This window comes from Poromitra crassiceps (genome assembly GCF_964638095.1).
Source record: "Poromitra crassiceps genome assembly, chromosome: 3".
Taxonomy (NCBI): domain Eukaryota; kingdom Metazoa; phylum Chordata; class Actinopteri; order Beryciformes; family Melamphaidae; genus Poromitra; species Poromitra crassiceps.
The window spans coordinates 15,470,429-15,482,638 of record NC_139625.1 but is presented as its reverse complement, the minus strand read 5'-3'; positions in this window follow the sequence as shown (position 1 = coordinate 15,482,638).

Genomic DNA, 12,210 nt, shown 5'->3' with positions numbered 1-12,210 from the left:
GTGTGTTTATATGATGGAGGCAGCTGTGTGTTTATATGATGGGAGGCAGCTGTGTGTTTATATGATGGAGGCAGCTGTGTGTTTATATGATGGAGGCAGCTGTGTGTTTATATGATGGAGGCAGCTGTGTGTTTATATGATGGAGGCAGCTGTGTGTTTATATGATGGAGGCAGCTGTGTGTTTATATGATGGAGGGCAGCTGTGTGTTTATATGATGGAGGCAGCTGTGTGTTTATATGATGGAGGCAGCTGTGTGTTTTATATGATGGAGGCAGCTGTGTGTTTATATGATGGAGGCAGCTGTGTGTTTATATGATGGAGGCAGCTGTGTGTTTATATGATGGAGGCAGCTGTGTGTTTTATATGATGGAGGCAGCTGTGTGTTTATATGATGGGGCAGCTGTGTGTTTATATGATGGAGGCAGCTGTGTGTTTATATGATGGAGGCAGCTGTGTGTTTATATGATGGAGGCAGCTGTGTGTTTATATGATGGAGGCAGCTGTGTGTTTATATGATGGAGGCAGCTGTGTGTTTATATGATGGAGGCAGCTGTGTGTTTATATGATGGAGGCAGCTGTGTGTTTAATATGATGGAGGCAGCTGTGTGTTTATATGATGGAGGCAGCTGTGTGTTTATATGATGGAGGCAGCTGTGTGTTTATATGATGGAGGCAGCTGTGTGTTTATATGATGGAGGCAGCTGTGTGTTTATATGATGGAGGCAGCTGTGTGTTTATGATGGAGGCAGCTGTGTGTTTATATGATGGAGGCAGCTGTGTGTTTATATGATGGAGGCAGCTGTGTGTTTATATGATGGAGGCAGCTGTGTGTTTATATGATGGAGGCAGCTGTGTGTTTATATGATGGAGGCAGCTGTGTGTTTATATGATGGAGGCAGCTGTGTGTTTATATGATGGAGGCAGCTGTGTGTTTATATGATGGAGGCAGCTGTGTGTTTATATGATGGAGGCAGCTGTGTGTTTATATGATGGAGGCAGCTGTGTGTTTATATGATGAGGCAGCTGTGTGTTTATATGATGGAGGCAGCTGTGTGTTTATATGATGGAGGCAGCTGTGTGTTTATATGATGGAGGCAGCTGTGTGTTTATATGATGGAGGCAGCTGTGTGTTTATATGATGGAGGCAGCTGTGTGTTTATATGATGGAGGCAGCTGTGTGTTTATATGATGGAGGCAGCTGTGTGTTTATATGATGGAGGCAGCTGTGTGTTTATATGATGGAGGCAGCTGTGTGTTTATATGATGGAGGCAGCTGTGTGTTTATATGATGGAGGCAGCTGTGTGTTATATATGATGGAGGCAGCTGTGTGTTTATATGATGGAGGCAGCTGTGTGTTTATATGATGGAGGCAGCTGTGTGTTTATATGATGGAGGCAGCTGTGTGTTTATATGATGGAGGCAGCTGTGTGTTTATATATGATGGAGGCAGCTGTGTGTTTATATGATGGAGGCAGCTGTGTGTTTATATGATGGAGGCAGCTGTGTGTTTATATGATGGAGGCAGCTGTGTGTTTATATGATGGAGGCAGCTGTGTGTTTATATGATGGAGGCAGCTGTGTGTTTATATGATGGAGGCAGCTGTGTGTTTATATGATGGAGGCAGCTGTGTGTTTATATGATGGAGGCAGCTGTGTGTTTATATGATGGAGGCAGCTGTGTGTTTATATGATGGAGGCAGCTGTGTGTTTATATGATGGAGGCAGCTGTGTGTTTATATGATGGAGGCAGCTGTGTGTTTATATGATGGAGGCAGCTGTGTGTTTATATATGATGGAGGCAGCTGTGTGTTTATATGATGGAGGCAGCTGTGTGTTTATATGATGGAGGCAGCTGTGTGTTTATATGATGGAGGCAGCTGTGTGTTTATATGATGGAGGCAGCTGTGTGTTTATATGATGGAGGCAGCTGTGTGTTTATATGATGGAGGCAGCTGTGTGTTTATATGATGGAGGCAGCTGTGTGTTTATATGATGGAGGCAGCTGTGTGTTTATATGATGGAGGCAGCTGTGTGTTTATATATGATGGAGGCAGCTGTGTGTTTATATGATGGAGGCAGCTGTGTGTTTATATGATGGAGGCAGCTGTGTGTTTATATGATGGAGGCAGCTGTGTGTTTATATGATGGAGGCAGCTGTGTGTTTATATGATGGAGGCAGCTGTGTGTTTATATGATGGAGGCAGCTGTGTGTTTATATATGATGGAGGCAGCTGTGTGTTTATATGATGGAGGCAGCTGTGTGTTTATATGATGGAGGCAGCTGTGTGTTTATATATGATGGAGGCAGCTGTGTGTTTATATGATGGAGGCAGCTGTGTGTTTATATGATGGAGGCAGCTGTGTGTTTATATGATGGAGGCAGCTGTGTGTTTATATGATGGAGGCAGCTGTGTGTTTATATGATGGAGGCAGCTGTGTGTTTATATGATGGAGGCAGCTGTGTGTTTATATGATGGAGGCAGCTGTGTGTTTATATATGATGGAGGCAGCTGTGTGTTTATATGATGGAGGCAGCTGTGTGTTTATATGATGGAGGCAGCTGTGTGTTTATATGATGGAGGCAGCTGTGTGTTTATATGATGGAGGCAGCTGTGTGTTTATATGATGGAGGCAGCTGTGTGTTTATATGGAGGCAGCTGTGTGTTTATATGATGGAGGCAGCTGTGTGTTTATATGATGGAGGCAGCTGTGTGTTTATATATGATGGAGGCAGCTGTGTGTTTATATATGATGGAGGCAGCTGTGTGTTTATATATGATGGAGGCAGCTGTGTGTTTATATGATGGAGGCAGCTGTGTGTTTATATGGAGGCAGCTGTGTGTTTATATGGGAGGCAGCTGTGTGTTTATATGATGGAGGCAGCTGTGTGTTATATATGATGAGGCAGCTGTGTGTTTATATGATGGAGGCAGCTGTGTGTTTATATATGATGGAGGCAGCTGTGTGTTTATATGATGGAGGCAGCTGTGTGTTTATATGATGGAGGCAGCTGTGTGTTTATATGATGGAGGCAGCTGTGTGTTTATATGATGGAGGCAGCTGTGTGTTTATATGATGGAGGCAGCTGTGTGTTTATATATGATGGAGGCAGCTGTGTGTTTATATGATGGAGGCAGCTGTGTGTTTATATGATGGAGGCAGCTGTGTGTTTATATGATGGAGGCAGCTGTGTGTTTATATGATGGAGGCAGCTGTGTGTTTATATATGATGGAGGCAGCTGTGTGTTTATATGATGGAGGCAGCTGTGTGTTTATATGATGGAGGCAGCTGTGTGTTTATATGATGGAGGCAGCTGTGTGTTTATATGATGGAGGCAGCTGTGTGTTTATATGATGGAGGCAGCTGTGTGTTTATATTGATGGAGGCAGCTGTGTGTTTATATGATGGAGGCAGCTGTGTGTTTATATGATGGAGGCAGCTGTGTGTTATATATGATGGAGGCAGCTGTGTGTTTATATGATGGAGGCAGCTGTGTGTTTATATGATGGAGGCAGCTGTGTGTTTATATGATGGAGGCAGCTGTGTGTTTATATGATGGAGGCAGCTGTGTGTTTATATATGATGGAGGCAGCTGTGTGTTTATATATGATGGAGGCAGCTGTGTGTTTATATGATGGAGGCAGCTGTGTGTTTATATGATGGAGGCAGCTGTGTGTTTATATGATGGAGGCAGCTGTGTGTTTATATGATGGAGGCAGCTGTGTGTTTATATGAGGAGGCAGCTGTGTGTTTATGATGGAGGCAGCTGTGTGTTTATATGATGGAGGCAGCTGTGTGTTTATATGATGGAGGCAGCTGTGTGTTTATATGATGGAGGCAGCTGTGTGTTTATATATGATGGAGGCAGCTGTGTGTTTATATGATGGAGGCAGCTGTGTGTTTATATGATGGAGGCAGCTGTGTGTTTATATGATGGAGGCAGCTGTGTGTTTATATGATGGAGGCAGCTGTGTGTTTATATGATGGAGGCAGCTGTGTGTTTATATGATGGAGGCAGCTGTGTGTTTATATGATGGAGGCAGCTGTGTGTTTATATGAGGAGGCAGCTGTGTGTTTATATGATGGAGGCAGCTGTGTGTTTATATGATGGAGGCAGCTGTGTGTTTTATATGATGGAGGCAGCTGTGTGTTTATATATGATGGAGGCAGCTGTGTGTTTATATGATGGAGGCAGCTGTGTGTTTATATGATGGAGGCAGCTGTGTGTTTATATGATGGAGGCAGCTGTGTGTTTATATGATGGAGGCAGCTGTGTGTTTATATGATGGAGGCAGCTGTGTGTTTATATGATGGAGGCAGCTGTGTGTTTATATGATGGAGGCAGCTGTGTGTTTATATGATGGAGGCAGCTGTGTGTTTATATGGAGGCAGCTGTGTGTTTATATGATGGAGGCAGCTGTGTGTTTATATGATGGAGGCAGCTGTGTGTTTATATGGAGGCAGCTGTGTGTTTATATGATGGAGGCAGCTGTGTGTTTATATGATGGAGGCAGCTGTGTGTTTATATGATGGAGGCAGCTGTGTGTTTATATGATGGAGGCAGCTGTGTGTTTATATGATGGAGGCAGCTGTGTGTTTATATGATGGAGGCAGCTGTGTGTTTATATGATGGAGGCAGCTGTGTGTTTATATATGATGGAGGCAGCTGTGTGTTTATATATGATGGAGGCAGCTGTGTGTTTATATGATGGAGGCAGCTGTGTGTTTATATGATGGAGGCAGCTGTGTGTTTATATGATGGAGGCAGCTGTGTGTTTATATGATGGAGGCAGCTGTGTGTTTATATATGATGGAGGCAGCTGTGTGTTTATATGATGGAGGCAGCTGTGTGTTTATATATGATGGAGGCAGCTGTGTGTTTATATGATGGAGGCAGCTGTGTGTTTATATGATGGAGGCAGCTGTGTGTTTATATGATGGAGGCAGCTGTGTGTTTATATGATGGAGGCAGCTGTGTGTTTATATGATGGAGGCAGCTGTGTGTTTATATGATGGAGGCAGCTGTGTGTTTATATGATGGAGGCAGCTGTGTGTTTATATGATGGAGGCAGCTGTGTGTTTATATATGATGGAGGCAGCTGTGTGTTTATATATGATGGAGGCAGCTGTGTGTTTATATATGATGGAGGCAGCTGTGTGTTTATATATGATGGAGGCAGCTGTGTGTTTATATGATGGAGGCAGCTGTGTGTTTATATGATGGAGGCAGCTGTGTGTTTATATATGATGGAGGCAGCTGTGTGTTTATATGATGGAGGCAGCTGTGTGTTTATATATGATGGAGGCAGCTGTGTGTTTATATGATGGAGGCAGCTGTGTGTTTATATGATGGAGGCAGCTGTGTGTTTATATATGATGGAGGCAGCTGTGTGTTTATATGATGGAGGCATCTGTGTGTTTATATGATGGAGGCAGCTGTGTGTTTATATGATGGAGGCAGCTGTGTGTTTATATATGATGGAGGCATCTGTGTATTTATATGATGGAGGCAGCTGTGTGTTTATATATGATGGAGGCAGCTGTGTGTTTATATGATGGAGGCAGCTGTGTGTTTATATGGAGGCAGCTGTGTGTTTATATGGAGGCAGCTGTGTGTTTATATATGATGGAGGCAGCTGTGTGTTTATATATGATGGAGGCAGCTGTGTGTTTATATATGATGGAGGCAGCTGTGTGTTTATATATGATGGAGGCAGCTGTGTGTTTATATGATGGAGGCAGCTGTGTGTTTATATGGAGGCAGCTGTGTGTTTATATGGAGGCAGCTGTGTGTTTATATATGATGGAGGCAGCTGTGTGTTTTATATGGAGGCAGCTGTGTGTTTATATGGAGGCAGCTGTGTGTTTATATGGAGGCAGCTGTGTGTTTATATATGATGGAGGCAGCTGTGTGTTTATATATGATGGAGGCAGCTGTGTGTTTATATATGATGGAGGCAGCTGTGTGTTTATATATGATGGAGGCAGCTGTGTGTTTATATGATGGAGGCAGCTGTGTGTTTATATGGAGGCAGCTGTGTGTTTATATGGAGGCAGCTGTGTGTTTATATGATGGGGGCAGCTGTGTGTTTATATAATGGAGGCAGCTGTGTGTTTATATGATGGAGGCAGCTGTGTTTATATATGATGGAGGCAGCTGTGTGTTTATATGATGGAGGCAGCTGTGTGTTTATATGATGGAGGCAGCTGTGTGTTTATATATGATGGAGGCAGCTGTGTGTTTATATGATGGGGGCAGCTGTGTGTTTATATGATGGAGGCAGCTGTGTGTTTATATATGATGGAGGCAGCTGTGTGTTTATATGATGGAGGCAGCTGTGTGTTTATATATGATGGAGGCAGCTGTGTGTTTATATGATGGGGCAGCTGTGTGTTTATATATGATGGAGGCAGCTGTGTGTTTATATGATGGAGGCAGCTGTGTGTTTATATGATGGAGGCAGCTGTGTGTTTATATGATGGAGGCAGCTGTGTGTTTATATGATGGAGGCAGCTGTGTGTTTATATGATGGAGGCAGCTGTGTGTTTATATGATGGAGGCAGCTGTGTGTTTATATGATGGAGGCAGCTGTGTGTTTATATGATGGAGGCAGCTGTGTGTTTATATGATGGAGGCAGCTGTGTGTTTATATGATGGAGGCAGCTGTGTGTTTATATGATGGAGGCAGCTGTGTGTTTATATGATGGAGGCAGCTGTGTGTTTATATGATGGAGGCAGCTGTGTGTTTATATATGATGGAGGCAGCTGTGTGTTTATATATGATGGAGGCAGCTGTGTGTTTATATGATGGAGGCAGCTGTGTGTTTATATATGATGGAGGCAGCTGTGTGTTTATATATGATGGAGGCAGCTGTGTGTTTATATGATGGAGGCAGCTGTGTGTTTATATATGATGGAGGCAGCTGTGTGTTTATATGATGGAGGCAGCTGTGTGTTTATATATGATGGAGGCAGCTGTGTGTTTATATGATGGAGGCAGCTGTGTGTTTATATGATGGAGGCAGCTGTGTGTTTATATGATGGAGGCAGCTGTGTGTTTATATGGAGGCAGCTGTGTGTTTATATGATGGAGGCAGCTGTGTGTTTATATGATGGAGGCAGCTGTGTGTTTATATGGAGGCAGCTGTGTGTTTATATGATGGAGGCAGCTGTGTGTTTATATGGAGGCAGCTGTGTGTTTATATGATGGAGGCAGCTGTGTGTTTATATGATGGAGGCAGCTGTGTGTTTATATGATGGAGGCAGCTGTGTGTTTATATGGAGGCAGCTGTGTGTTTATATATGATGGAGGCAGCATTGTGTTTATATGATGGAGGCAGCTGTGTGTTTATATGATGGGGGCAGCTGTGTGTTTATATATGATGGAGGCAGCTGTGTGTTTATATATGATGGAGGCAGCTGTGTGTTTATATGATGGAGGCAGCTGTGTGTTTATATGATGGAGGCAGCTGTGTGTTTATATATGATGGAGGCAGCTGTGTGTTTATATGATGGAGGCAGCTGTGTGTTTATATATGATGGAGGCAGCTGTGTGTTTATATGATGGAGGCAGCTGTGTGTTTATATATGATGGAGGCAGCTGTGTGTTTATATGATGGAGGCAGCTGTGTGTTTATATGATGGAGGCAGCTGTGTGTTTATATGATGGAGGCATCTGTGTGTTTATATGATGGAGGCAGCTGTGTGTTTATATATGATGGAGGCAGCTGTGTGTTTATATGATGAAGGCAGCTGTGTGTTTATATATGATGTAGGCAGCTGTGTGTTTATATGATGGAGGCAGCTGTGTGTTTATATGATGGAGGCAGCTGTGTGTTTATATGATGGAGGCATCTGTGTGTTTATATGATGGAGGCATCTGTGTGTTTATATGATGGAGGCAGCTGTGTGTTTATATGATGGAGGCAGCTGTGTGTTTATATATGATGGAGGCAGCTGTGTGTTTATATATGATGGAGGCAGCTGTGTGTTTATATATGATGGAGGCAGCTGTGTGTTTATATATGATGGAGGCAGCTGTGTCTTTATATGATGGAGGCAGCTGTGTGTTTATATGATGGAGGCAGCTGTGTGTTTATATATGATGGAGGCAGCTGTGTGTTTATATGATGGAGGCAGCTGTGTGTTTATATATGATGGAGGCAGCTGTGTGTTTATATATGATGGAGGCAGCTGTGTGTTTATATGATGGAGGCAGCTGTGTGTTTATATATGATGGAGGCAGCTGTGTGTTTATATATGATGGAGGCAGCTGTGTGTTTATATGATGGAGGCAGCTGTGTGTTTATATGATGGAGGCAGCTGTGTGTTTATATATGATGGAGGCAGCTGTGTGTTTATATGATGGAGGCATCTGTGTGTTTATATGATGGAGGCAGCTGTGTGTTTATATGATGGAGGCAGCTGTGTGTTTATATGATGGAGGCAGCTGTGTGTTTATATATGATGGAGGCATCTGTGTATTTATATGATGGAGGCATCTGTGTATTTATATGATGGAGGCAGCTGTGTGTTTATATGATGGAGGCAGCTGTGTGTTTATATGGAGGCAGCTGTGTGTTTATATGGAGGCAGCTGTGTGTTTATATATGATGGAGGCAGCTGTGTGTTTATATATGATGGAGGCAGCTGTGTGTTTATATATGATGGAGGCAGCTGTGTGTTTATATATGATGGAGGCAGCTGTGTGTTTATATGATGGAGGCAGCTGTGTGTTTATATGGAGGCAGCTGTGTGTTTATATGGAGGCAGCTGTGTGTTTATATATGATGGAGGCAGCTGTGTGTTTATATGGAGGCAGCTGTGTGTTTATATGGAGGCAGCTGTGTGTTTATATGGAGGCAGCTGTGTGTTTATATATGATGGAGGCAGCTGTGTGTTTATATATGATGGAGGCAGCTGTGTGTTTATATATGATGGAGGCAGCTGTGTGTTTATATATGATGGAGGCAGCTGTGTGTTTATATGATGGAGGCAGCTGTGTGTTTATATGGAGGCAGCTGTGTGTTTATATGGAGGCAGCTGTGTGTTTATATGATGGGGGCAGCTGTGTGTTTATATGATGGAGGCAGCTGTGTGTTTATATGATGGAGGCAGCTGTGTTTATATATGATGGAGGCAGCTGTGTGTTTATATGATGGAGGCAGCTGTGTGTTTATATGATGGAGGCAGCTGTGTGTTTATATATGATGGAGGCAGCTGTGTGTTTATATGATGGGGGCAGCTGTGTGTTTATATGATGGAGGCAGCTGTGTGTTTATATATGATGGAGGCAGCTGTGTGTTTATATGATGGGGGCAGCTGTGTGTTTATATGATGGAGGCAGCTGTGTGTTTATATGATGGAGGCAGCTGTGTGTTTATATGATGGGGGCAGCTGTGTGTTTATATATGATGGAGGCAGCTGTGTGTTTATATGATGGAGGCAGCTGTGTGTTTATATGATGGAGGCAGCTGTGTGTTTATATGATGGAGGCAGCTGTGTGTTTATATGATGGAGGCAGCTGTGTGTTTATATGATGGAGGCAGCTGTGTGTTTATATGATGGAGGCAGCTGTGTGTTTATATGATGGAGGCAGCTGTGTGTTTATATGATGGAGGCAGCTGTGTGTTTATATGATGGAGGCAGCTGTGTGTTTATATGATGGAGGCAGCTGTGTGTTTATATATGATGGAGGCAGCTGTGTGTTTATATATGATGGAGGCAGCTGTGTGTTTATATATGATGGAGGCAGCTGTGTGTTTATATGATGGAGGCAGCTGTGTGTTTATATGATGGAGGCAGCTGTGTGTTTATATGATGGAGGCAGCTGTGTGTTTATATATGATGGAGGCAGCTGTGTGTTTATATGATGGAGGCAGCTGTGTGTTTATATGATGGGGGCAGCTGTGTGTTTATATGATGGGGGCAGCTGTGTGTTTATATGATGGAGGCAGCTGTGTGTTTATATGATGGAGGCAGCTGTGTGTTTATATGATGGAGGCAGCTGTGTGTTTATATATGATGGAGGCAGCTGTGTGTTTATATGATGGGGGCAGCTGTGTGTTTATATGATGGAGGCAGCTGTGTGTTTATATGATGGAGGCAGCTGTGTGTTTATATGATGGAGGCAGCTGTGTGTTTATATGATGGAGGCAGCTGTGTGTTTATATGATGGAGGCAGCTGTGTGTTTATATGATGGAGGCAGCTGTGTGTTTATATGATGGAGGCAGCTGTGTGTTTATATGATGGAGGCAGCTGTGTGTTTATATATGATGGAGGCAGCTGTGTGTTTATATATGATGGAGGCAGCTGTGTGTTTATATATGATGGAGGCAGCTGTGTGTTTATATGATGGAGGCAGCTGTGTGTTTATATGATGGAGGCAGCTGTGTGTTTATATGATGGAGGCAGCTGTGTGTTTATATGATGGAGGCAGCTGTGTGTTTATATGGAGGCAGCTGTGTGTTTATATGATGGAGGCAGCTGTGTGTTTATATATGATGGAGGCAGCTGTGTGTTTATATATGATGGAGGCAGCTGTGTGTTTATATATGATGGAGGCAGCTGTGTGTTTATATATGATGGAGGCAGCTGTGTGTTTATATGATGGAGGCAGCTGTGTGTTTATATGATGGAGGCAGCTGTGTGTTTATATGATGGAGGCAGCTGTGTGTTTATATGATGGAGGCAGCTGTGTGTTTATATGATGGAGGCAGCTGTGTGTTTATATGATGGAGGCAGCTGTGTGTTTATATGATGGAGGCAGCTGTGTGTTTATATGATGGAGGCAGCTGTGTGTTTATATGATGGAGGCAGCTGTGTGTTTATATATGATGGAGGCAGCTGTGTGTTTATATATGATGGAGGCAGCTGTGTGTTTATATATGATGGAGGCAGCTGTGTGTTTATATGATGGAGGCAGCTGTGTGTTTATATGATGGAGGCAGCTGTGTGTTTATATGATGGAGGCAGCTGTGTGTTTATATATGATGGAGGCAGCTGTGTGTTTATATGATGGAGGCAGCTGTGTGTTTATATGATGGGGGCAGCTGTGTGTTTATATGATGGGGGCAGCTGTGTGTTTATATGATGGAGGCAGCTGTGTGTTTATATGATGGAGGCAGCTGTGTGTTTATATGATGGAGGCAGCTGTGTGTTTATATATGATGGAGGCAGCTGTGTGTTTATATGATGGGGGCAGCTGTGTGTTTATATGATGGAGGCAGCTGTGTGTTTATATGATGGAGGCAGCTGTGTGTTTATATGATGGAGGCAGCTGTGTGTTTATATGATGGAGGCAGCTGTGTGTTTATATGATGGAGGCAGCTGTGTGTTTATATGATGGAGGCAGCTGTGTGTTTATATGATGGAGGCAGCTGTGTGTTTATATGATGGAGGCAGCTGTGTGTTTATATATGATGGAGGCAGCTGTGTGTTTATATATGATGGAGGCAGCTGTGTGTTTATATATGATGGAGGCAGCTGTGTGTTTATATGATGGGGGCAGCTGTGTGTTTATATATGATGGAGGCAGCTGTGTGTTTATATGATGGAGGCAGCTGTGTGTTTATATATGATGGAGGCAGCTGTGTGTTTATATATGATGGAGGCAGCTGTGTGTTTATATATGATGGAGGCAGCTGTGTGTTTATATATGATGGAGGCAGCTGTGTGTTTATATATGATGGAGGCAGTGTGGAGTACTTAATGTTTGGGATGGTGGAATAATGAGGCGAGCCTATAAATAATGAAACAAAGGATAGTGCATCAATTAAGAGCCATTTACTGCCTCTCATCCATCTCATCTTTACGTATGTGTGTGTGTGTGTGTGTGTGTGTGTGTGTGTGTGTGTGTTTTCATATGTGCTCTCGTGCGTGGGTTTTCCCACAAATACGTCCCCGCGCAGCGCGCACGTCCCTCTGAACACGCATTAATCAAATTGCGAGAGACATCACATCGTCTCTGATATGAAAATAAATCGTTTGGAACCATATTGGGGACACTGTCAACATAATTGCTCTTTCGCGGCAGCTACACACATGCGCGCGCACATAATCTTTAATTGCCTTAAAACGTTTGATGTGTCAAGATGGCATCGCTTGGTCCACACTAATGGCGTCTCTATTCAGCGCTCCATGTCGGAAGCAGAAATTGGCAGAGCCCATCAGGTATTTTGACTGTCCTTGTAATCATAATACGGAC